Source organism: Hypanus sabinus, chromosome 1, assembly GCF_030144855.1.
Source record: "Hypanus sabinus isolate sHypSab1 chromosome 1, sHypSab1.hap1, whole genome shotgun sequence".
Classification (NCBI taxonomy): Eukaryota; Metazoa; Chordata; class Chondrichthyes; order Myliobatiformes; family Dasyatidae; genus Hypanus; species Hypanus sabinus.
In genome coordinates, this window is record NC_082706.1 from 196,924,822 (window position 1) to 196,951,802 (window position 26,981).

General features: G+C 39.2%; 1 protein-coding gene across 1 annotated transcript in view; it reads right to left on the reverse strand.

Moving 5' to 3' along the window:
• Positions 1-26,981, reverse strand: part of csmd3b (CUB and Sushi multiple domains 3b) — a 2,186,187-nt gene that overhangs the window by 1,513,174 nt on the left and 646,032 nt on the right. The gene's annotated exons all lie outside the window — the stretch shown is intronic.

Consider the following 26,981-nt stretch of genomic DNA (forward strand, 5'->3'; position numbering starts at 1 on the left):
TGCAGAAAAATCTATAATCATCTTTGAGATAGTCCTCTTACACTGCATTACATATGAGTGAATTTATTGATTTATTTATAGATACAGTGGGGTAGTGTTCATGGACCATTAAAAAATCTGATGGCTTTGGGGAAGAAGCTGTTCTAAGATATTAAGTGTGCACATTTAGACTCTTGTACTTCCACCCTGATGGTCGAAATGAGAAGAGGGCATGTTCTGGATGGTAAGTGATGGTAATGATGTGTGCCATCTTCAGGAAGCACTGCTTTTTAAAGAAATCCTCAATAGTGGGGAGGCCTGAGCCCGAGATGGGGATGGGTGAATCTACAACCCGATGTGGGGTCTTGCCATCCCGTGCGTCGGTGCCTCCATACCAGCTGGTGCTGCAATGAACTGCAGTGCTTGCCATCGAACATTTTTGAAAATTTGTTATAGTCTTCAGTGACACACCAAATCACGTAAAACTCCTAATGAAATATGCTGTAACTGTTTGTTATTGCACTAATATGTTGGGCCCAGTATAGTTCTTCAGAAATGTTGATGCCCAGGAACTTGAAGTTGCTCACCCTTTCCAGTGCTCAATAAGGACTGATGTTTGAGACCATAAGATATAGGGGCAGAATCAGGCCATTTGACATGTCTAGTCTGCACCACCATTATCATTATGATTGATCCATTTTCCCTCTCAGCTCCAGTCTCCTGCATTTCCCCCGTGTCCCTTCATACCCTGACTATTCAAGAATCTATCAACTTCCGCATTAAATATACCCAATGACTTGGCCTCTATAGCCACCTGTGGCAACAAATTCCACAGATTCACCACTCTCTGGCTAAAAAAAATTCCTCCACATCTCTGTTCTAAATGACCATCCTTCTATTCTATACCCTCTTCCACCACAGGAAGCATCCTCTCCATGTCAACACTATTGAGACCATTTAACTTTCGATAAGCTTCAATGAGACCCCCCTCTCCTTCTTCTGAATTCTACCGAGTACAGGCCCAGAGCCATCAGGCACCCCTCATATGATAAGCTTTTAAATCCTGGAATTATTTTCGTGAACCTTCTTTGAACACCCTCCAATGTCAGCACATCCTTTCTTTGATGATGTACCTAAAATTGCTCACAACAGTCCAAGTCAGGCCTTACCAGTGCCTTATAAAGACTCAACATTACATAATTGCTTTTATATTCTAGTCCTCTGAAAATGAATGCTAAAGTTTTTTCCTGACTTCCCCTTTCTGAAATCCACAATCAGTTCCTTGGTCTTACAGACAGTCAATCATATAATCCCATTGTTTTATTGTCTCTCTTGCATCATGGAATCTCCTAGAGAAATGACAGTGTAACACATGCATCTCCTCTTACCATGCACCAGGTTAGTGGATGTTCTATGCCCATGAAGCCTCCATCCTGGATTTTTTTGAGCTTCTAAGTGTCTTGGTTAAAAAAAAAACTTCCAAAAACTCTTTTATGAGAGCCACAGAGCCCTCTCTCTCCCTCAGATTTCCTGGCAGCCATTTTGTATGTTACTGCTGACCCTGTACATTGTGGAACATGAGGTGGAGAACTGATGACACTCTCCATTTTTCACACTACAAAGTATTGCTTACTGTGCAGAGCGGAATATAGCACCATCAGGCACTACCTGGGTCCTGTTTCAAAGCTTCCTTCTAGGTATAAACAACTTTAGTCACTGACACATTTATTTTTGACCAGCTTCCCAACTTTTCTGTGAACAACACCCAATCTGGCCCTAGTGCAAAATGCTGCAGTGCATCAAAAATAGGTGAAATCTAAGTGTTAAACTCCAATTCTATTTGCTATACTTCCCTCAAAAATTATTCATAAGTGAAGAGGAATAGATCTGTATATAATGACAATACTTATTCCACAATTACAAGTTTGTGAAGAGAAACAGACAAATACATAATTATGATATTGAAAATGACAGGTTTATTCACTGAAACTAGGTAATTTCAATAGAGTAAATGAGGTTGCAAATCACTCCTTTCCCATTGATGTAAAAATCGATGTAAGCAACTTAATCGTTTTCCTCCTGATCAGAAAAGAATAGGCAAAATATATTAAATATGCTTTATTTGGTCTGCGTTTCGCTTAGTTTTTCATTGGGGTTGCGGGATTGGAGATACTGTACCTCTCTACCAAAGCAGGTGTAATGCTCTCCTTCCCCCTGCTAGCCTGCAGGTCATCCTTGGGCAAGGTGTGGCACCTGCTTAGAATCCCTCCCCCCAATCAGGGTCGCGTGAAGCCATGGGAGCAAGTGGTGTGTGCCCGTATGTACAGCTGGCACACATTGGAAGTCCTGGCTACCCAACCACTGACACTAGGCAGACAAATTCTGAAGAGAATTGATAATGATTGGGGTCATCCATTTAGTAAAGACATTTCCCTGAAGACAGACAGACAGACAGACAGACAGACATACTTTATTGATCCCGAGGGAAACTGGGTTTTGTTACAGCCGCACCAACCAAGAATAGTGTAGAAATATGGCAATATAAAACCATAAATAATTAAATAATAATAAGTTAATCATGTCAAGTGGAGGTAAGTCTAGGACCAGCCTATTGGCTCAGGGTGTCTGACACTCCGATGGAGGAGTTGTACAGTTTGATGGCTACAGGCAGGAATGACTTCCTGTGACAATGGCAAACCAGCCTGTAGGAATATTTGCCAAGAATAATTATGATCAGGGTCAAAGACCATAATTGTCCATGTCATTCAACATGGTACAAAATGATGATGATGTCATTCCAATCCGCTTAAAGAAAATGAACATCATAATTTGGAAGGAATGATCATAAGGAAGAATAATAGAGAAAAATCTGCATTAATTAAATCACAAACACAAAATCTTTGGAATTCAATGCCGGTCAATGAAACACCCAGATAAATAGCAAACAATCAAAATTTCACATATTTTAATGTAATTTCATATTTGCATCAGTTAAATGCTTATTTTAGTCTGCGTACATGTCACAGGACATGTTACACTAACTGTGTAAAACGTTGTCAAATCCAATCAAAAAAATAATCATCCTGAAAGTATGCAGAGCACATTGTCAAAATATCCATTCACCTGATGTGGTGACACCAGGTTCCCAGCTGCCTTGCAACACTTTCTTAATGATGACATTTATCAACATTTTAGGCACACTAATTAATTCAACAACTCCCTTTGCACAAACTTTACTCAGCTTAAAAAACTTTACTCAGTTCCTTGCTAAAGCATTTGCTCTCTCAAGATATACCCATGCAACTACAGGAATCTGGTTCTTCAACCCTGGTATCTTAGGGTTCTCAACCTGGGGTTCACAGACACATCAGTTAATGGTACAATCCATGACATAAAAAATTTGGGAACCCCTGTATGATCTTTTAGACTAGGTGTGATCTCAGTTCTTTAATGCTTGCAACGGTTCACTAATAGTTGCAGAACTGGGTTCAGAAAAAGTAAACAAAATCCAATTTTAAAAAAAACCTGAGGTAAAAAAAGAGCTAAAAGTTAGAATGGAAGAGATAGAGGAGAATTAAGAGTACAAGAGAGAGTAAAAATAATTAATTTCCTTTCTATAGGTTAATGGTAGGCTGATGTCACTGGCCAGGTGCAGATTTACCAGCTAATTATCCATGCTGCTTAAACTAAGACATTTCAGAAAAATAATAAACACAAGGGACACTGCAGATGATGGAAATCTTCAGGAACACACACATACAAAATGCTGGAGGAACGCAAAAGGTCAGGCAGTATCTGTAGAGGGAATGATTAAACAGTCGATGTTTCGGGCGGGACGTTTTTTTTAGGGAGGTGCCAAGAATAAGCCACAGAAGAATCACATGCCACACTATGCCAGCGAAGAATGAGAGATTCTTTTTCCTGAGGGTTGTTTGTGAGCAAGAAGTTTCATCATGACAATTCATTAACTGGTTACTGTTATTGGTACAGATTTTTAAAATTTAATTATTTGAAACATTAATAGTGCACATTTCTGAATACTTAGAACATGACAATGATATAATATACTAAACTTATATCAGTGCCCCATATAACGTAGTTGCATACCTGTAAAGTCTCCTGAGGGTGGAATCTCATGTGGGTAGGGTGGTGAAGAAAGCTTTTGGTATGCCGGCCTTTATAAATCAGAGCACTGAGTATAGGAGTTGGGATGTAATGTTAAAATTGTACAAGGCATTGGTGAGGCCAAGTTTGGAGTATTGTGTACAGTTCTGGTCACCGAATAATGGGAAAGGTGTCAACAAAATAAAGAGAGTACAGAGGAGATTTATCAGAATGTTACCTGGGTTTCAGCACCTAAGTTACAGAGAAAGGTTAAACAAGTTAGGTCTTTATTCTTTGGAGCGTAGAAGGTTGAGGGGGGACTTGATAGAGGTATTTAAAATTATGAGGGGGATAGATAAAGTTGACATGGATAGGATTTTTCCTTTGAGAGTAGGGGAGATTCAAACAAGAGGACATGAGTTGAGAGTTAGGGGGCAAAAGTTTAGGGGTAACACGAGGGGGAACCTCTTTACTCAGAGAGTGGTAGCTGTGTGGAACGAGTTTCCAGTAAAGTGGTAGAGGCAGGTTCGATATTGTCATTTAAAAAAAAATTGGATAGGTATATGGACAGGAAAGGAATGGAGGGTTATGGGCTGAGTGCAGGTTGGTGGGACTAGGTGAGAGTCAGTGTTCAGAACGGACTAGAAGGGCCGAGATGGCCTGTTTCCGTGCTGTAATTGTTATACAGTTATATAAAATACTATTTGGCTGTTATTCCTACACTGACTCTTAAAAGTCTCATACAACTTTAATATAAATTTGCATGTATTTCCAATTATTAAAAGTATTGAATAATGAAGAAGTCTTTTTAGTGTCTGATGTAGAAAGCTTTAGACATCCCATCGTGCTGTGAACAACAAAAACTATTTCTGTCTAAAGTCTGACCAAAAAACACATGGTTCCTTCAATATATTCTAATCTGAACCTCTGTACATGCAACATGCAAAATCATTTCTGTCACACTAATGTACTTCATGATCTATTTTACTGTATATTCCGTTGTAATTTATAAATGGCAGAGGTCTTGAATCTGAAATTGGCCTTGCTTAGAGGCTCATTAATACAACCAACTCTGAAACTCCCAGAAGGGATTACTGGGTGCCTGCACCAGGATCATAGCCCAAGTGTCTTTATGTAGTATCTTTGTATATTTGAGGCAGAGTATGACAGATTCTTGATTGGTCAGGGCATGAAGGTGTATGGGGGGGTATGGGGGTGGTAGGGGAGGGAGTGGGGTGGGAGGCAGGAGATTGGGGCTGAGAGGAAGATGAAATGGCAGAACAGACTTGATAAGCAAATGGCCTAATTCTTCTCCAACACCTTATGGTCTAAAGTAGATTTAGAGTCGCAGAGACAACTTCAACAAACCTCGTCAATTCTTCTGAAGTTTAATTTTGTAGATAACACATTTCTACTGTCATTCCTAGCAAACTATCCCAAAAAGTCTTAATGCATAACAATTACTTGTTCTTAAACTCAAATGATTATAGGTATTGTGGAGAACAGTCAGTTCATCACTTCAATACTCTAGAGACATAGAAAATTATAGTACAGAGACAGGCCCTTCAGCTCATCTAGTCCATGCTGAGCCATTTAAACTGCCCACTCCCATCAACTTGCATTGTGACCATAGCCCTTCATTTTACCATCCATTTACCTATCCAAACTTCACTTAAACTTTGAAATCAAGCTCACATGCTCCACTTGTGCTGGCAGCTCATTCTACACTCACAACTCTCATAACGCAGAAGGTTCCCCTCTAATCTATTCAACCTTTCCTTATAACTCCTAACCATATCCTTGTAAATTTTATCTGTCCTCTTTCAACCTCAGTTATATCTTTCCTTTGAGAGACAAAAAGTGAAATTAAAATGGTGTCTATCACATTTTTCTCCACAGACAGCCAATGTCAATTTTGCAATGTTGATATTAGAGTTGTATAGCACTTGTCATCTTCATTATATTCAGAGCCATATGACCTTGGCGATTATGACCATTTTGTTCCTAGCAATTTTTTCAACAGAAGTGGTTTGCCATTGCATTCTTCTGGGCAGTGTCTTTCCAAGTCCCGATCAATACTCTTCAGAGGTTGTCTATCTGGCATTACTGGTCACACAAAACCAGGACTTGTGATAAGCACCAGCCGCTCACATGACTGTCCACCACCTACTCTGATTGGGAGGGGGGGCTAAGCAGGTGCTACACCTTGGCCAAGAATGACCTGCAGGAGGAATGAAGCACTTTACACCTCGTTTGGTGGAAAATTATGTTCAAACCTCACGACCCAATAGAGCTCTACAGCACAGAAGTAAGTCATTTGGTCCATCAGCTTTATGCTGAACTGTTACACTGCCTAGTCCCATCAATGCGTACCTGGACCATATCTCTTCATACCCCTCCCATCCATGTACTTAGCCAAATTTCTGAAGTTTTGAAATAAAACCCATACCCACCACTTCTGGTGACAGCTCCTCACACACTTCCCCTGCCAAGATATGAGTCTGTAAGTTAGGTAGAGTTGCCCACCATACCTTCAGTTGAAATCGGATCTCTTGCATCATCCTTTGTACAAAATATTTTTCATTTCTGCTTTAAAGGTATTCAATCATATTAATTAATCAATACTAGTGCCACTGGAATATCATTCTTATGCAAACCTGCAAGTTGAAAAGAAGCCAGAGATTATTGAAAATAAATTTTGAAGTAATACTATATTTGGATACAATAACAAGAGTGCAGAGGAGATTTACAAGGATGTTGCCTGGATTGGAGGGCGTACCTTATGAGAATGGGTTGAGTGAACTCGGCCTTTTCTCCTTGGTGCGACGAAAGATGAGAGGTGACCTGATAGAGGTGTGTAAGATGAAGAGTGGCATTGATCGTGTGGATAGTCAGAGGCTTTTTCCCAGGGCTGAAATGGCAAACATGAGGGGGCACAGTTTTAAGCTGCTTGGAGATAGCTACAGAGGGGATGTCAGGAGTAAATTTTTCACATGTGTGGAATGCACTGGCAGTGGTGGAAACAGGTACAATAGGTTTGTTAAGAGCCTCTTAGATACAAGGAGCTTTGAAAAATAGAGGGCTATGTGGTAGGGAAATTCTAGGCCATTTCTAGAGTAGGCTACATGGTCGGCACAATATTGTGGGCCCAAGGACCTATAATAAGCTGCAGGTTTCTCTGCTTCTATATAATATACCTCACATGTTGATACTGGTGAAAATGAGAATTCTGACCGTAAAAGACCACTGTTATCACAACGGCCAGAAAGATGGTTGAATTTAGAATAATGGAAGAATGAAGCTAAAAGGAAAGATGAGCATCTAAATGGAAGTCATTTAGGAACATTTCAGTATTTCTTAATATTACAAAGAGATATTGGGAACAAAATTTAGTGAAAATATCAAAGTTGTTTTCTTCTAATATATTACCCGCATCCTTGTGAGCATTACTAAATAAGTCCAACAGAGTCAATTGAAACATGACCCACTTATTTTACCATAAAGATCCATCGTGATGAAGATCTATCAAAACTTATTGAAAAGCTTTATAATCCAATTGGAGTACATTCGGATTAGGGGGTTGTGACTGGTGGTGTCCCACAAGGATCGGTTCTGGGACCTCTACTTTTCATGATTTTTATTAACAATCTGGATGTGGGGGTAGAAGGGTGGGTTGGCAAGTTTGCAGATGACATGAAGGTTGGTGGTGTTGTGGATAGTGTAGCGGATTGTTGAAGATTGCAGAGAGACATTGATAGGATGCAGAAGTGGGCTGAGAAGTGGCAGATGGAGTTCAACCCGGAGAAGTGTGAGTTGGTACACTTTGGAAGGACAAACTCCAAGGCAGAGTACAAAGTAAATGGTAGGATACTTGGAAGTGTGGAGGAGCAGAGGGATCTGGGGGTATATGTCCACAGATCCCTGAAAGTTGCCTCATGGGTAGATAGGGTAGTTAAGAAAGCTTATTGAGTGTTACCTTTCATAAGTTGAGGGGTAGAGTTTAAGAGTAGTGGGATAATGATGCAGCTCTATCAAACTCTGGTTAGGCCACACTTGGGGTACTGTGTCCAGTTCTGGCTGCCTCACTATAGGAAGGAAGTGGAAGCATTGGAAAGGGTACAGAGGAGATTTACCAGGATGCTGCCTGGTTTAGAGAGTATGCATTATGGTCAGAGATTAAGGGAGCTAGGGCTTTACTCTTTGGAGAGAAGGAGGATGAGAGGAGACATGATAGAGATATACAAGATATTAAAAGGAATAGATAGAGTTGACAGCCAGCGCCTCTTCCCCAGGGCACCACTGCTCAGTACAAAAGGACATGGCTTTAAGGTAAGGGGTGGAAAGTTCAAGGGGGATATTAGAGGAAGGTTTTTTACTGAGAGAGTGGTTGGTGCGTGGAATGCACTGCCTGAGTCAGTGGTGGAGGCAGATACACTAGTGAAACTTAAGAGACTACTAGACAGGTATATTGAGGAATTTAAGGTTGGGGGGTGTTATATAGGAGGCAGGGTTTAAGGGTCGGCACAACATTGTGGGCCGAAGGGCCTGTACTGTGCTGTATTATCCTATGTTCTATAATCGCAAATACATACACTTTTTAGTTGAGCTTTGCTTTAGGAATACCTATTTTATGCTTTGATCAATAAAACTTTCTTCCAATTTTGAAATTTCGTAAAACATTTATCCAATTGCTATTGAAGATTGTGCTGTCAGTTTGTTCCATGACATCTATTATTTATGGTCCTCAAACCAAAATACCTACGACTGTATAATAGCAGAAGATTATAAGATATTGTAATTTAATGTACTTCAACTGATATCCACTTAACATTGAAATCCTGAGAAATCAACCTCTCCCACAGTGTTTAGTTCATTTACGCAAATGATTAATTTGTGCATCTGTGCTCAAATATCTCATACTTAATATCAGCTAAACATTATTTCTGGAATCCAGATTCTTTGTGAAATTCCTGATGTGTGTTCACACCAGTAATAATCGCAAATGGAGTGAAAAATTACTCGGTTTACAATATTTCAGCAAACCAACCATGAACTGAAAAGTACTTCTCATTATTTACAAAATTAAATTGCAGAGTCTCTTTTCATCTTCAGGGATGAATTACGAGGTTAAGTTGAAGACATATCAATGTATAATGATGAAGGATATTGTATTCCTGCTGCTCATATGGATTATAATAATTGCATGCAGACCATGGCAGTGCCTAAATAATCTCAGAATGACACTTCTCAAGTTGTTCTCCAGTTTTGTCTTCAAGTTTGATGCAAACAGAGCAGCCTCTTAAATGGAATTCTCAGCAGTAAACCAAAAGACGCTTAAATGAGATTCACTAATACTCATCTGTCCCCTTTCAATGAGGCTAGTTGCTCCATGTCCCACTATGGAAACACCAACAGCCAGGAATGTAAACGTTTGCAAAAAGAGATGAATACAGCCTAATCAATCACAGGCAAATCCCCAGCATTGAGCATGTTTACAAGGAGTTCTACCACAAAAAGGCAGCTTCTATCATCAGGAACGTACATCATCTAGGTTTCTCTTCTTGCCACTGTCATCAGCCAGGAGATATCAGAACCTTCAGTGCCACACCACCAGGTTCAGGAACAGTTACTATCCCTTAACTATCAAGCTTTTGAACCAAAGAGGATAACTTCACTTAGCTTCATTTGCCCCAACATTGAAATGTTCCCAGAACCTACGGAGTCATTTTCAAAGTCTCTTCATCTCATGTTCTCTACATTTACTGCTCATTTTTTTATTATTTCTTCTTTTTCTACTTACACAGTTTGTTCTCTTCTGCACTGTGGTTGAACACCCTAGTTGGACAGCTTTTCCTTGATTCTAATATGGTTATTATTCTATAGATTTTTTTGAGTATGCCCACAAGAAAATGAGACTCAGTGTAGAATATGGTGACATACATATACTTTGACAACAAACTTACTTTGAACTTTAAGGGTGCTGGCTTTAGAATGAGCAGCAATTCTTCTGGCAAAACACCTTGGGAATTATGGAGTCTGTTTTAATATCATTGGTCAATATTTACTGGTCAGAGCAATACTGGGCATGTTATGTTGGCACAAAAATGTGTGGCAGCATTTGTGGGCTGTCCAGAACAAATCCACAGATTGTGTTGGCTGATACTGCAAATGCCATATATCCCTGTATGCTTTGATGTACATGTGATAAATAAAAATCTTCATCTGAAATATTATTCAGCACAATAGATCACACCACTCTTCTTGTGTGCTACATCAGGACTGCCATTTCAAAAGGAACATATTATTCTCAGTCAGTATTTCCCTTTTTTTTGCTGGGAGAACCAGCAGCCTAATCATTGGCAATGCATTAAATAGACAAAGGCTCTTATCTGATCTTAAACAGGATACCACAGTGGCTTGTAAATTAGCGTAATGCTATTAGATTCAGAATCAGGTTTATCATTACCGGTATGTGATGTGAAATTTGTTAACTTAGCAGCAGCAGTTCAATTAAATACATGATCTAGCAGAGAGAGAAAAAAAATAATAATAAACAAACAAGTAAATCAATTACGTATATTGAATAGATTTTTTTTTAAAAGTGCAAAAACAGAAATAACGTATATTTTTTAAAAAGTGAGGTAGCGTCCAAAGCTTCAATGTCCATTTAGGAATCGGATGGCAGAGGGGAAGAAGCTGTTCCTGAATCGCTGAGTGTGAGCCTTCAGGCTTCTGTACTTCCTACCTGATGGTAACAATGAGAAAAGCAAATGCCCTGGGTGCTGGGCATCCTTAATATTGGATGCTGCCTTTCTGAGACACCGCTCTCTGAAGATGTCCTGGATACTTTATAGGCTTGTGCCCAGGACAGAGCTGACTAGATTTACAACCTTCTGCAGCTTCTTTCGGTCCTGTGCAGTAGCCCCTCCATACCAGATAGTGATGCAGCCTGTCAGAATGCTCCCCACGGTACAACTATAGAAGTTTTTGAATGTATTTGTTGTCATGCCAAATCACTTCAAACTCCTAATAAAGTACAACCTTCTTTATGACTACATCAATGTGTTGGGACCAGGTTAGATCCTCAGAGATCCTGACACCCAGGAACTTGAAGCTGCTCACTCTCGCCACTTCTGATCCCACTACAGGATTGATATGTATTCCTTCGTCTTACCCTTCCTGAAGTCCACAATCAGCTCTTTCTCTTTACCGACATTGAGTGCCGGGTTGTTACTGTGGCACCACTCCACTAGTTGGCTTATCTTACTCCTGTACACCCTCTTGTCACCACCTGAGATTCTACCAACAATGGTTACATCGTCAGCAAATTTGTAGATGGCGTTTGAGCTATGACTAGCCGCACAGTCATGTGTATACAGAGAGTAGAGCAGTGAGCTAAACACACACCCCTGTGCTGCACCAGTTTGATCGTCAGTGAGAAGGATATGTTATCAGCTTTACAGCTTTGGGTATTGGAATTTGGAGTTCAATTCTGGCACCCTTTGTAAGAAGATTGCACATTCTCCCTGTGTCCATGTGGATTTCCTCCAGGTGATCCAGTAGCCTTACACAGTCCAAAGAGGTACCGGACAGTAGGTTAATGTGTCATCATAAATTGTCCTGGGATTTGGCCAGGGTTAAATAGGTGATTGCTGAATGTCATGGCTCATTATTCCACTCTATCTCTAAATAACGGAGAGAAAATACAAAAATTTGAGGCACAAAGAGACTTGGGGATCCTTGTACAGGTTAAAGGTTAATTTGCAGGTTGAGTGAAATGTGATGTTAGCATTCGTTTCAAGAGGACTAGAATATAAAATCAAGGATGTAATGTTGAAGCTTTATAAAGCACTGGCGAGACCTCATTTGAGTATTCTGAGCAGATTTGGGCCCTTTATCACTGAGAACATGTGCTGAAACTGGAAAGGGTTCAAAGGAGGTTCACAGAAATGAAATTTGAATATTTGTTCAATGTAAGAATGGATTCAGCCAAGGGAAAGTGTGTGACAGTGGAAGATGGTGGTGGTGGGTGAGCAGTGCAGTTGTGGTATCAAGGGCCTCTATTTCAAAGGTTGATGTGAACAAGTCTCAAACAACCCTATGGTGGCTTGGACGTTCATGATGAAGTTGAGCTGGTTGGGAGTACAAAGTAGGAAAATGACAAAATGGTGGATGGCATCACAGTTGGAAGTGAGAAGACGAGACTAGAAACGAAATAACACAGTCTGATTGGAAAATGTTTTTTTCTCAAGACAGAAGTGGCTAATATGAGGGTGCATTATTTTAAGGTGACTGAAGGAAATTATAGGGGAATACTGGAGGTAAATTCTTTACACAGAGAGTGGTGAGTGTGTGGAACGGTCTCACAGAGGTGTTGGTAGAGGTAAGTATATTTAAAAACTCTTGATGGGCACATGGATGATAGGAAAGTGGAGGGCTATAGAGGAGAATAGGGTTAGATTTTTCATTAAATAAATTAAAATGTTGGCACAACATTGTGGGCCATAGGACGTGTACAGTGCTGAAGTGTTCTATGTTCAGAGTATAGCCACAATCCTCAAGAAAGAAAGAAAGAAAGAAATCCTGAAAAAGAACTACATGATTTGAAGATTAAATAGTTTAAGACTGCTTCAAATAAAGAAAATGTATTTGACAATCAGAGGCAAATGAACTTTACCTCAATGTTCAAATTCAGAATTTATAGAATAGCTAGTTTACTATCTGCAATGTTAAAAACATTCATCCAGTGTGCATACATCATAATAATTATTAGTTTGAAGTCATTTTGAAGCAATATGGTATGCCTCATAAATCTTTTGCATTTCTTTAAGGTAACTAATTAGTGGTTTTAACATGTTAAATTAGAGGTTGAGTGTTATCCAATAGATAAGATGTGCTTCAATTTTCAATTTTTTTTCTAATAATATTTGATGCAAGACTTCTATTATTCTGAAGAATATTAAGGTCTGTGGAATTAATGGAAAATTAACAAGTCAGATGGAAAATTGATGGAAAATCTGAAGAAGATAAATGAATAATTCTAAGCCATTGGACAATGATTAATGAAGATCCCTTATCCCCATCACCTTCTGTTGGTACTATTCATAAATTACTAGAATTATTCTGAAATTTCCTGATGTCCAGGTGTGCAGTGGAGGTTGACGGGATATAAAGAGATCTGGACAAATTGATTAGGTGAGCTGAAGAATATGAATTAAAATACAATGGAGACCAAAAGAAACTAATGCATATTGGAAGCATCACCTTGAAATGAGTAGATGACAAATGGGCTTTTGGTAATGAAAATTACAGAAAAGGATTGGAATTGGATTTTTTGGTTCCCACCCTGAAAACAACCAATTCAACTGAAATATAAATTCTTTGGGAATACACTCAGTGGCAACTTCATTAGGTACATCAATACACCTGCTCGCTAATGCATACATCTAATCAGTCTATTATGCAGAGCAGACTTATCGGCTAAATGGCCTAATTCTGCTCCTATATCTTATGTGTCAGCAACTCAATACAAACACCCAACCAACACACTTTTTGTCCCACTTCCCTCTGGGAGAAGGTTCAGGAGCATGAAGATATGTACGGCCAGATTTGGGAACAGCTTATTTCCAACTGTGATAAGACTGCTGAACAGATCCTGTCCTGGATCTGGGCTGTACCTTCCAAATATCTGGACCTGACTTGCACTACCATACTTTATGTTTTCTATTTTCTAATTATGATTTATAATTTAAATTTTTATTATATTTACTTCAATTTTTACTTCAGGGAGCCCGAAGCACAGAAACAAATATCACTATGATGATTGTATGCTCTAGTATCAATTGTTTGGTGACAATAAAGTATTTGTATTTGTATTATATGCAGTCATGATCAAGAAGTTCTGTTGTTGTTCAGACCAAAACATTATATGGGAAAGAAATGTGATCTATGTGACTTTGACTGAGGAATGATTGTTGATGCCAGATGGGGTGGTTTGAGTATCTCAGAAACAGCTGATCTCCTGGGATTTTCATGCACAGCAGTCTCTTAAGTTTAGAGTGGAGAATGATGGGATTTTTTTTTTAAAAAAACATCCAGTGAGTGGCAGTTTTTTGGGTGAATACACCTTATTACTGAGAAAGGTCAGAGGAGAATGGCCAGACTGGTTCAAGCTGACAGTAACTCAAATAATCATGCACTATAACAGTCATGTACACAACACATTGAACTTTGAAGTGGATGGGCTACAGGAGCGGAAGACCACACCGGTTCTACCTGTACCGATTAAAGTGGCCACTGAGTGTATGTTGACATTATGATATTCATTAGCAGTTACATACATTGAGTGTAAGTGTGATTCAAAGCCAGTGGCAGACATTGCACAAAATATTATTTGATACAATTTGGGTGTCATCATTCAGCTACATGGTGTAAAAACCACAACAGTTCCTCTTTCGCCTTAGACAGTTGAAGAAGCTTCGTATGGGTCCCCAAATCTTAAGGACTTTCTACAGAGACACAATTGAGAGCATCCTTACTGGCTGCATCACTGCCTGGTATGGGAACTGTACTTCCCTCAATAGCAGGACTCTGCAGAGAGTGGTGCAGACAGCCCAGCACATCTGTAGTTGTGAACTTCCGATTATTCAGGACATTTACAGAGACAGATGTGTAAAAAGGGCTCGAAGGATCATTGGGGACACAAGTGCTGCTGCATCCGGGAAACGGTAACATGGCATAAAAGCCAGGACCAACAGGCACTGGGGCAGTTCCTCCCACCGTGTGGTCAAACTGATTAATTCACACTGATGCAATTGTATTTCTATTACACATTTAAACAGAAATGTAACGTAAAGATTTTTACTCCTCATGTATGTGAAGGGTGTAAGTAATAAAGTCAACTCAATTCAATTCAATTCATCATCCCTGAAGGCATTGGGGTTAAATTCTTCATTCTGTGCTGTTGTATATTTTCAATTGCAAACATTGTAGAAAGGCTAATCACCTCTAAAAGATATTTTTTTCTCTCTCTCTCTGTCAATAGCCTATCAATGATTTCCTAACATTTGCCTTCACTGAATACAGTCAGAGCATTGAATACAAGAGCTGGTATGTCATGTTACAGCTGTAGAAGATATTGCTGAGATTACACTTGATATACTGTATACAGTTTTAGTTCTCTGACTAAAAGAAAGATCTCATTAGGTCAGAGTGGATGCAAAAAAGATTTGCAAGGATGTTATATGGCGAAGTAGGTCTGGAGGTGTAACAAAGTGATGATGGCGCTAAATGGAAACTTCTTTGATTGCATCTTCAGAAATAGCTTTATTTCAATCTTTAATGTCTCTATTTTTCCTTTTCATGGTTCTTTTGAAAACCCTGACCTGGAGATACATACTGGCTATGGTTCATTGCAGGAATGAGACCCACTCTTAGGATTTCACAATTGGCCGTTGTTTGGCTCGCCAAGAGCTCAGCCTAGGAGTTCAGCTCAGCTTTGAAGGTTTAGATCGCGGGGCTCTGGAGATGGGTCGATTGAAGGTATGTCGTGGGAGCTGAAGCATCTTTGACTGTGCCAGAAAAATGTGGGAAAAAAAACTTTGCTTCTAAACATACAATTAAATGGTATAAGTTGACAGGATCAGTGAATAGACAGTTCTGGCATCAGAAGATGATAAGACGTAGGTGCATATTTAGGCGATTTGGTCCCTCAAGTCATGAAGTCTAATCTGCAATTCCATCATGGCTGATTTATTATTCCTCTCAATGTCTTCTCCCTGTAAATTATGACACCTTTACTGATCAAGAACATAGCAACTTCCACTTCAAATACACTCAATGACTTGACCTCCACACTGCCTGTGGCAATGAATTTCACAATTCACCAAACTCTGGTGAAAGAAATTACTCCTCATTTCTATTTTAAAGGGACAACCTTCCATTCTAAGGCTGTGCCCTCTGGTCCTCGATTCCCCCACTGTAGGAAACAACCTCTCCACATCAATTCTGTCTATGCCTCTCAATATTCAACAAATTTATTGGGGGTGTTTGTTTCTAAATCAGTAATCACAAGCAAGTAGGTGCATGAGTAGACAACCAGGCCACTCAGGACTGCCCTGTCATTAAATAGGATCATGGCTGAACTATGCTGGCCTCGTCTCCTCTTGTCTAACAATGGCTTGATTTACAAGAGTAGTCTTGATAGACTGGGGCTGCTTCCTCTGGAGGCCGAAGAGTGACCACACAGTGCTACATAAAATCATGAGATGCATAGATGAAATGGATGGACAGTCTTTTATCTAGGGTAGGCAAGTCCAAAATGAGAAGGCATTGTGGGGAAATATTTAAAGAGAATGTGAGGGCTAATTTTTTTATATATAGGTAAATACATGGAAATACATAGATACATACATAGTAAATACATAGAACAATACATGGTAAATGTAAGGACATTAAGGAATGCAGTAGAACAGAGTGATCAAGAAATAATGATGCATAGTTCCCTGAAGGTGGAATCTCATGTGAATAGGGTGGTGAAGAAAGCTTTGGGTATGCTGGGCTTTATAAATCAGAGCATGGAGTATAGGAGTTGGGATGTAATGTTAAAATTGTACAAGGCATTGGTGAGGCCAAGTTTGGAGTATTGTGTACAGTTCTGGTCACCGAATAATGGGAAAGGTGTCAACAAATAAAGAGAGTACAGAGGAGATTTACTAGAATGTTACCTGGGTTTCAGCACCTAAGTTACAGAGAAAGGTTAAACAAGTTAGGTCTTTATTCTTTGGAGCGTAGAAGGTTGAGGGGGGACTTGATAGAGGTATTTAAAATTATGAGGGGGATAGATAGAGTTGACATGGATAGGCTTTTTCCTTTGAGAGTAGGGGAGATTCAAACAGGAGGACATGAGTTGAGAGTTAGGGGACAAAAGTTTAGGAGTAACACGAGGGGGAACTTCTTTACTCAGAGAGTAGTAGCTGTGTGAAACGAGCTTCCAGTAAAGTGGTAGAGGCAGGTACGATATTGACATTTAACAAAAAGTTGGATAGGTATATGGACAGGAAAGGAATGGAGGGTTATGGGCTGAGTGCAGGTTGGTGGGACTAGGTGAGAGTAAGAGTTCGGCACGGACTAGAATGGCTGAGATGGCCTGTTTCTGTGCTGTAATTGTTATATTGTCATATAGGGGGTAGTCGGTGGACAAGAAAGAGCTACGAGAGGAAGTGATGGGAGCAGGGACTATTTAAATATTTAAAAGACATCTCAGCAGGTTCATAGATACAAAGGCTTTAGAGCAGGTGCTCCTAACCCTTTTTATGCCATGGAGCAATTCCGTTAAGCAAGCGGACTGTGGATCCCCATTTGGAAAACCCATTTTCAGGTGGATATAGGCAAAGTTCAGGTAAATTAGGTTAGTTCAGATCGGCACTTTGTCAGCACCGAGAAGTTGTGCCGAAGGGTCTGCTTTCAGGCTATATAACGCTATATCTCTAGTCCTGCCAATGGACAACACTTTCCTCTCTGTAGTTTCTTGCTTTGTTTGAAATATTTAATAAATGTCAGCCAAAATGAAACAGAAATACATGATGGACTATTACCTTGACAGACATTCAGCCTCTTTATTCCATCCACTACTTTGTGAAGGAGACTATTATTATTCAACACCCATGCCTGGCAGAAAGGTGCACAAGTGGATAATCAGACTTCCCATCAAAATAAGTCAAGTAGAAAAAAATTAAAACCTAATGTAAATATGCAAAACTCTCAATCTTTGCCTGGTTGTCTCCTTTACTTCTGTTGTACATTTTACTTGACCTTTATCTCTTTCTACGATAGATTCTAACTTTAACACACATATCATACAATCAATGCCTTTGATTTTATACACATCTTTACCCTTTTGCTGGCTGGCCTCCTTTAAACATTTTGCCGCCCACTATTTCTATCTACACAGCTTATTACATTCATAAACACAAAAGATTCTGCAAATGCTGCAAATCCAGAGCAACACACACAAAAAGCTAGACAAACTCAGCAGGTCAGGCATATCTATGGAGAGGAATCAAGAGTCAGCTTTTAGGCTGAGACCCTGATGAATGTCAGTTCTTCATTCTCCTCCTTAGATGCTGCCTGACCTTCTGAATTCCTCCAGTATTTTATTGCCCCTCAATTATCAGGCTCCTCAACCAGGGTGGATAACTTCACTCACCTCAACAGTGAACAGATTCCACAACTTATGGACTCACTTTCAAGAACTCTACAACTCATGTTCTTAGTATTATTTATTATTTATCTATTTACTTCAAAATTCAAGATTCAAGATTGTTCAATGTCATTTCCAGTACACAGGTGCAAAGGAGAACAAAATAATTGTTACTCTGGATCCAATGCAGAACCAAAAAATAAGTTAAAAACACAATAAATATAAATATGTTAGTTTTGACTAGCCATTCTAGAGCTTTCACCTCTGCTACAGGGCAGTTTCCATACCATGTAGTGATGCAGCTTCATAGGATGCTTGAAACTGCACAACTGTAGAATAATGTAGGTATAGATGTTCAAGGTAGAGGCATTAGTGAACTTTCGTGATTGTGTGCTGAGCTTTCAGATACTATGAGAGTTTGTGTAAGATGTGCAGGAGATTTGAAACAGCTTGCAGATTCCACTGCTGGGCTGCTGATGTAAAGGGGGCTGAGAGTGGTATGTGTTCTTCTGAAGTCAGTAACCATATCCTTCATCTTATTGACATTGAGGAAGAGGTTATTTGCCTGGCGCTTTAAGAAAGAGGTCATTTATTTATTTATTTGTTGTATTTGCTTAGTTTGTCTTATTTTGCACATTGGTTGTTTGTCAGTCTTCATATACATGTAGTTTTTTGTTGATTCTACGAAGGGTGATTGATAAGGTCGTGGCCTAAGGTAGAAGGAGATGAGTTATTAACTTCAAACTTTCTGCATAATCACTCAAAGAGTTGAACTGCTTGTGCATGTAACGAGAGCGGTATAACTCACCTCCTTCTACCTTAGGCCATGAACTTATCAATCACCCATTTGTGGACACTTTCAGGAGGTCCAAGATCCATATACTCCATGACCACTGAACTAAGTGTGTAAATGTAGGAGGGGACTATGTTGAAAATAAATGTGCTAGGTTTTCTAAAATTGACTTCTTCTACCTTAGGCCACAAACTTGTCAATCACCCCTCTTATTCTATATTTGGTTCTTTTGTGAATGCCTACAAGAAAATAAACCTCAGGTACATATATATACATATTTTGATAATGAATTTACTTTGAAATTTGATCCTTAAAACAGAGAAACCTGACTTATGGTTACATGTACTGGAATTAGTAAATGTTTAAGTCTGGTGAAGCTGCAAGCAACCATCTGCCATTTTAGTCCAAGCTTTGGATTCACTGCCCCATTCACTTGGATGGAGACTTTACAATGCAAACAAGGAAAAAAAGGTTACATGTGTTTCTGCTATTACTTAATAACATCATGTGAACTTTATTTGACAAACCTCTCATTTTCAACCTCTAACTGCTATGGACAGAAGTTCCCACTTGCTTCAAAAAGGCAACAATTATACCAGTGCCTAAGAAGAATAATGTGAGCTGCCTAAATGATTATCGCCTGGTAGCACTCACAACGACAGTGATGAAATGCTTTGAGAGGTTGGTCATGACTGGACTGAACTCCTGCCTCAGCAAGGATCTGGACCCAATGGCAGACACAATCTCAATGGCTCTGCACATTGCTTTAGACCACCTGCACAACACAAAAACCTATGTCAGGATGCTATTCATTGACTATAGCTCAGCATTTAATACCATCATTCCCACAATCCTGTAAAGTTGAATGACAATAAACTGAACTTGATCTTAATTTTAAAGCCTTTTATCCTGCCATTACTATGACCTCAGTAATGACCTCAGATTGTATAGCTGTTGCCCAAACCTGTAAATATACAGAAACTGATTAGAAATCCATGAGTTTACTTTTTCAAAATGTTTAATTTTCTTACAACTCATTGATTATCTGCCTTTTACAAGAAGCTTATCGATAACTCTAAGGAAAAATCTACTTTAAACAAATTGTCCGCAAAACTGAAATGCATAATGTGTTGGATCAACCAGCAAGAAGACATTCCCTCAAAAATCAAGTCAAGTCAATTTTTATCGTCATTTTGACCATAGCTGCTGGCACAGTGCATAGTACAAATGAGACAATGTTTTTCGGGACCATGGTGTTACATGACACATTACAAAAAAACTAGACTGAAGTACGTAATTAAAAAAAACAGAGAAAGCTACACTAGACTACAGACCTACATTGGACTGCATAAAGTGCACAAAAAAGTGCAGGTATTACAATAAATAATAAACAGGACAGTAGGGCAAGGTGTCAGTCCAGGCTTCATGTATTGAGGAGTTTGATAGCTTGGGGGAAGAAACTGTTACACAGTCTGGTCGTGAGAGCCCGAATGCTTAGGAGCCTTTTCCCAGATGGCAGGAGGGAGAAGAGTTTGTATGAGGGGTGCATGGGGTCCTTCATAATGCTGTTTCCTTTGCAGATGCAGCGTGTAGTGTAAATGTCCGTGATGGTGGGAAGAGAGACCCCGATGATCTTCTCAGCTGACCTCACTATCCGCTGCAGGGTCTTGCGATCTGAGATGGTGCAATCTCCGAACCAGACAGTGATGCAGTTGCTCAGGATGCTCTAAAATGCTTAATAATTTGCACTTTATTTATAACTAAGGCACTAATAATTTGTTTTGTTTAATTATATAGGTTAGGAGTTAAATACGTGCATATACAACAAGGGCTCTAATGGTGATTACCACTGCAAGGCTGGTCATCAACCAGAGGTAACTTGCATTGCATATGCTTCTCCTAGTGGCATTCAATAAAATAGATGGCAGAAATGGCCCATTTACTTCACTTATGTTCCAATCCTTCCTCATTTAACTCTATCAGTGTAAGCACTTATCTTTTTCTCCCTCATTTGCTTACCTAGCCTCCCCTTAAAAGCATCAATATTATTCACCTCGATGGTTTCCTGGGGAACAAGTTGTACATTCTCATCACTCTCTCACTAAAGAAGTTTTCTTTTTTTTTATTTCTTGTTTTTACATATAGTTTCCGATTTTATTCTTCCCCACAATTAAGAAGACATCTTACTGACTAAAGTAAATCTTCCTTCATTTTAAAAATCTTTACTAGATTACTCTTCAATTTCTCCTTTCCAGAGAGGGAACCCAGTCTGTTAATCCTTTTCTGTTGTGCACATGCTTCCAATTTTAATAATGTGTTCTGGTTTCAGTTCTGTATTTCCTGATTCAAGCTGAAAACACAGGTGAAATTCTTTGCAAGATCATTAAAATCTGTTATTTAACCTATATACATTGATTCTTCAGGATTTATTTTTAACCAGCAAGCTGTAGTAACTCATATTTGAATACCTTCATCTCTAAGGTGAAGGTAGGTTACATACTAAGGTAACAAAAACCGGAATCAGAATCAAGTTTAATATCACCAGCATACATCATGAAATTTGTTGTGTGGCAACAGTACATTGTAATACATAATAATAAAAATCTGTAAATTACAGTAAGTATATGTTTTAAAAGGTTAAATTAAATCAGTAGTGCAAAAAAAAGAAAATGAAACTAGTGAGGTAGAGTTCATGTGTACGATGTCCATTCAGAAATCTGATGGCAGAATTGTACACTTAGTGGCTACTTTAAGAGGTACCTCCTCTTCCTAATTAAGTGGCCATTCAGTGTATGGTCATGTTCTTCTGCCGCTGTAGCCCAACCACTGCAAGGTTAGAAATGCTGCGTATTTAGAAATACTTTGCACACCACTGTTGTAATGCATGGCTACTATTACTTTCCTTTTGAGCTTGAATTCTCCTGTGACCCCTCCCAATAACAAGGCATTTTTGCCTACAGAAATGCTGCTCAGCTAAATCCGTTTTTTTTTGTTTCTTCAACCAGCCCTTTAAACCCAGGATTTAGCACTTTTTGAGATACTCAAGCCACCCCATCTGGCACCAATGATCATTCCATGGTGAAAGTCACTTAGATCACATTTCTTCTCCATTCTGATTTTCGGTCTGAATAACAACTGAACCTATTGATGGTCTCTGCATGCTTTTATATATTGAGTTGCTGCCACATAACTGGCTGATTAGATAGATGCATTTACAAGGTGTACAGGTGTTCCTGATAAAGCAGCCAGTTTGTGTTGTTCAGGCTAGTGCCTGGTGTCATTCTTGTGGCATGTCTCATTCCACTCCACTCCCACACTCTCCACTAAACTCCACCCCCCAATCTTGGAGCCGTCTGAAATTCTGAAAACCTCAATGTCAATAAGCATTCAGAGATTTCACTGTGATGGTCCGTTGCTGGATTTGGCACAGGCCTTCAGCCATCACCTTTGCACGCCATTTAGTACTGCAAACAGGTACAAGATGAATTTCTCTCCAGTTCCCATGACCAGTCACTGAACAGTACAGCAATCAAAATGCTTTTCACAAGTGATGGTGGGCAATCATTCACTAATGAAAAATTAACTCAATTATTATGGTTTCAAGCAAGGAAAGTTGTGGCTGGTCCAAATTTAAAGGCTGTGTGTATCAGCCCTTATCTGGCTGTAAGATATAAAGACCATAAGGCAATATGACATTGCAGCATATTTAGGCCATTCGATCCTTGAAGTCTGCTCTGCCATTCCATTATGGTTGATGTATTATCCCTCTGAACCCCATTCAAGGGCAATGTATTCCACAGATTCACCATCCTGTGGCTAAAGAAATTTCTCTTCATCTCTGTTCTAAAGATGAAGAAGCTAGACCCTCTGGTCCTAAACTCCACCATGACATGGAACATCTTCTGCATGCCCACTCTATCTTATCCATACAATATTTGATAGGTTTCTGTCCTTTAAACTTGTAGATTTTGTTAATATAGGTATCAAAAACACCAAGTATGTTCCAAAATTGTACACAATCTGGTGGCTGATGTCCAATGCCCACAAAATGCTTCATTTAAATTCTTAATTTGGGGATTTTCAATTAAACATGAAATATATTAAGCTGATAGGAAGAAATAGGGAATGATTGAAACAAAGGAATCACTCATTTGAACATGACCAAAAAGCATCTAATTCAGTGAATGCATCTTGATAGAGCATGTTAATGAAGTTATTGACTAATGGCAATCAATTTTAACCAATTAGCCTATAACATGGAAAGAAATTATCAGAAAAGGCCAACGATGGAGTACTCAGTCTTCACTTTTTTTCACTGATGCGTGCTCTACTTTTGAAAATGATTTCACCAAATGAAACTTCAGATGTTCTACTGTTAGCTTGAGTGGACCTGGCTAAGAGTAAACCTTCAATTTTATCTAATATTTCAATGCGTTTGTTATTTCACTAATGTTATTTGAATGGGTATAGACAATTGTGGCATCCTAGTAGCACAGTGGTTTGTGTGATACTATTACATCTTCAGACGACCGTGGATATTGCATCCAAGCTATCTGGGTACACAAGCCTGGGCAGCACAATATGGAGAGCAAGCTGTTGCCCGTGTAACAAGCTTCCCGTCTCCACACATCTGATGAACCCAAAGTATAGACAGAGCCCAATACAGTTTGCTACCAGCAGCATTTCAGGAGCTGCCAGTCCGCATTGAATTCAATGTCATCAGGGACTCCAGCTCCAGAATTTTCCTTTGGAATGTACTCCTGAAGCCTTCAACTTTAGGCAGTGGTGGAGGTATGAAATCAAAGTACAGGTCACCATACACTACCCCGAGATTCATTTTCTTGTGGGCTTTCAGAGTAGAGCACAGAAGTACACTAGAATCAATGAAAAACTATACACAAAGACTGACAAACAACCAATGTGCAAAAGAAGACATGAAGACATAGGTTGTGGAATCAGTTCACTGCAGAGGTGAGTGAAATTATCCACTCTGGTTCAGGAGCCTGACAGTTGAAGGATAATAACTGTTTCTGAATCTGGTGGTGTGGGATCCAAGGCAGTGTTGAGAAGAGAGCAGGATCTGGATGGTGAAGGTCATAAATGAGAAAAGATTTTACTCTGGATCCAATGTAGCATAAAAAAACACAATAAGCAAAAAGAACAAGTTTTAAAAAGAACAAAAATCACAATATATATCAATATAAAAGGAATCCTAAACACAAAATGATGTGATGTAGCCATTAATTTTTAAATGATAATGCCAACTCATAGCACTATTTTCAGAGAAGGACCTGGAATATGATTGAAAATGGAAAATGGATCACATCTGCACATTGTGGTTTCATGGTTCTTCTACTATTTAACTAAACTGCACATGAGTCATGCTGTTGAGTCTCTACACAGTTTATATTCCAGCACCATTTCATTGGAAAGATCAGTAACAATGTCTTGCAGGGATATTAGCCTAAGTATCTTTCTTGGGAAGACACTCAAAATGTTGGAGGGACTCAGCAGATCTGGCAGTATCTATGGAGAGAAGAGGAATAAAGAGTCAAGGATCTTGGCCATGACCTTTTGTCAGGACTGGAAAGAAAAGGGGAAGATGCCAGAATAATGTGATGTGATGTTGCCATTTGTGATTGATAACCATATTACATATAACAATTACAGCACGGAAACAGGCCATCTCAGCCCTTCTAGTCCATGCCGAACGTTTACTCCCACCTAGTCCCACTGACCCACACTCAGCCCATAACCCTCCATTCCTTTCCTGTCCATATATCTATCCAATTTTACTTCAAATGACAATACCGAACCTGCCTCTACCACTTCTATTGGAAGCTCATTTCACACAGCTACCACTCTCTGAGTAAAGAAATTCCCCCTTGTGTTACCCTTAAACTTTTGCCCCCTAACTCTCAACTCATGTCCTCTTGTTTGAATCTCCCCTACTCTTAATGAAAAAAGCCTATCCACGTCAACTCTATCTATACCCCTCATAATTTTAAATACTTCTATCAAGTCCCCCCTCAACCTTCTACACTCTGAAGAATAAAGACCTAACTTGTTCAACCTAACTTGATACTGTGTTTCTTCCTTAAGTATGAATTTTTTACCAACAATAATTATCTAAAAATAATTTACATCTGTTTACTTGTATCTAACTATATTAGAAAATATAACATGATTTACTGATAATCCATTGGAACTTCAAGCTTTATTTCAAGCTAAATTTTTTAAAGTTCATGATTTTTTTAATCAAACTCTATGCCAGGTATCCAGATTGAAATGAATTGAAAGAAAAATTAAAAATTTTAAGTTTCTAATTACAAATTAATTGGAAGAAAAGCAGAAAACACAGTTATATACTTGACGTAGCTTTGGAAGCTACATTTGCTGTTGATTTTGTTATTGTCACATAATAACTCACATACAGTGAAAATCTTGTCTTGCATACTGTTCATATCACAAGTTATTACACAGTGCATTGAGCTAGAATAACGTAAAACAATAGCAATGAAGAATAAAGTGTAAAAGCTACAGAAAAAGTGGCAGTGTAGGTAAATGATGAAGCGCAAGATCATATTGAGGTAGGCCATGAGGCCAAGAGCCCATCTTGTTATAAGACCATAAGGCCTCAATATATAGGAGCAGAATTAGGCCATTTGAACCGAGTCTGGCTTCCACAGCTGACTGTGGCACTGAATTCCACAGGTTCATCACTCTCTGGCCAAAGAAATTCCTCCTCATCCGCATTGTAAATGGACATCCCTCTATTCTGATACTGTATGCTCTGGTCATAGACTTCCCCACCGTTGCAAACATTCTCTCCGCATCCATTCTATCATGGCCTTTCAGCATTCGATCGGTTTCAGTGAGATCCCTCCTCATTACAGTGAGTACCTGCCCAGAGCATTCAAACACTCCTCACGTGATAAGCCTTTCAATCCCGGAATCATACAAGAGCTCTGCTCAGGAGTCCGATAGCAATGGGATAGACGCTGTCTTTGTGCCTGGTGTTCAGTGCTTTCAGGTCTTTGCATCAGCTGCTTGATGTAAGAGAGGAGAAGAGAGAATTTCCGAGGTGGGTGGAGTCATCGATAATCCTGGCTGGTTTACTGAGGCTGCCAGCAGTATAAGCAGTATCCATAGGAGGAGGCACATTCCTGGGATGTGCTGAGCTGTGACCACATCTCACTGCAGTTTCTTGTGGTCACATGCAGACCACCCGAAGAGGATGCTAGATACGATTATGAATAATAAATTGGGTGTATCTGCACCACATCATCAACAACTCAATTGAGCAAGATCTCGAAAAATTGTCTCACTCCATAAGGAATGAGAAAGCTGTGCATTTCAGTTGACTGATCTGCAGCAACAACTCCCATCTGCCCAAGGATATAATTAAGTCTTAGCAATGTTTATTGAAGTTGGCAAGTGATTCATGCCCCTAGATTTATGTCTGCTATATTATTGCAATGCACTTTTCAGGACACTACTAATTAAGCTAAGACATCTTATTGGATACTTGTCAAAACACAACATTATATTAATCCATCTGTCGCTTCTTTTCTATGAAAGCATTAATTTGTGGAATAAATATCCAATGTATGGCATCGATTATTTTAGTAATAATATGGTAGGTTGCACTGCTTTTAAAATTCCCTAATTTTGGCTCAGGCTAACAAATGTGTATAAATGTCAAGAAAACCCTTTTGGTTACAAATAGATTTGTAAACAAAGTACCCATGTGGAATAAGTGAGGTACCAGTTAGATTCTTGTTACTTATTCATGTTGTGTGTATATCAGTGATTTTGCTGATGTCCTGAATGATCCTAACTTCCAAGAGAACCACAACCTTGTCGTTCGGTTTGGAGCCTTACATGCCTCAATGGGCTGGAGAA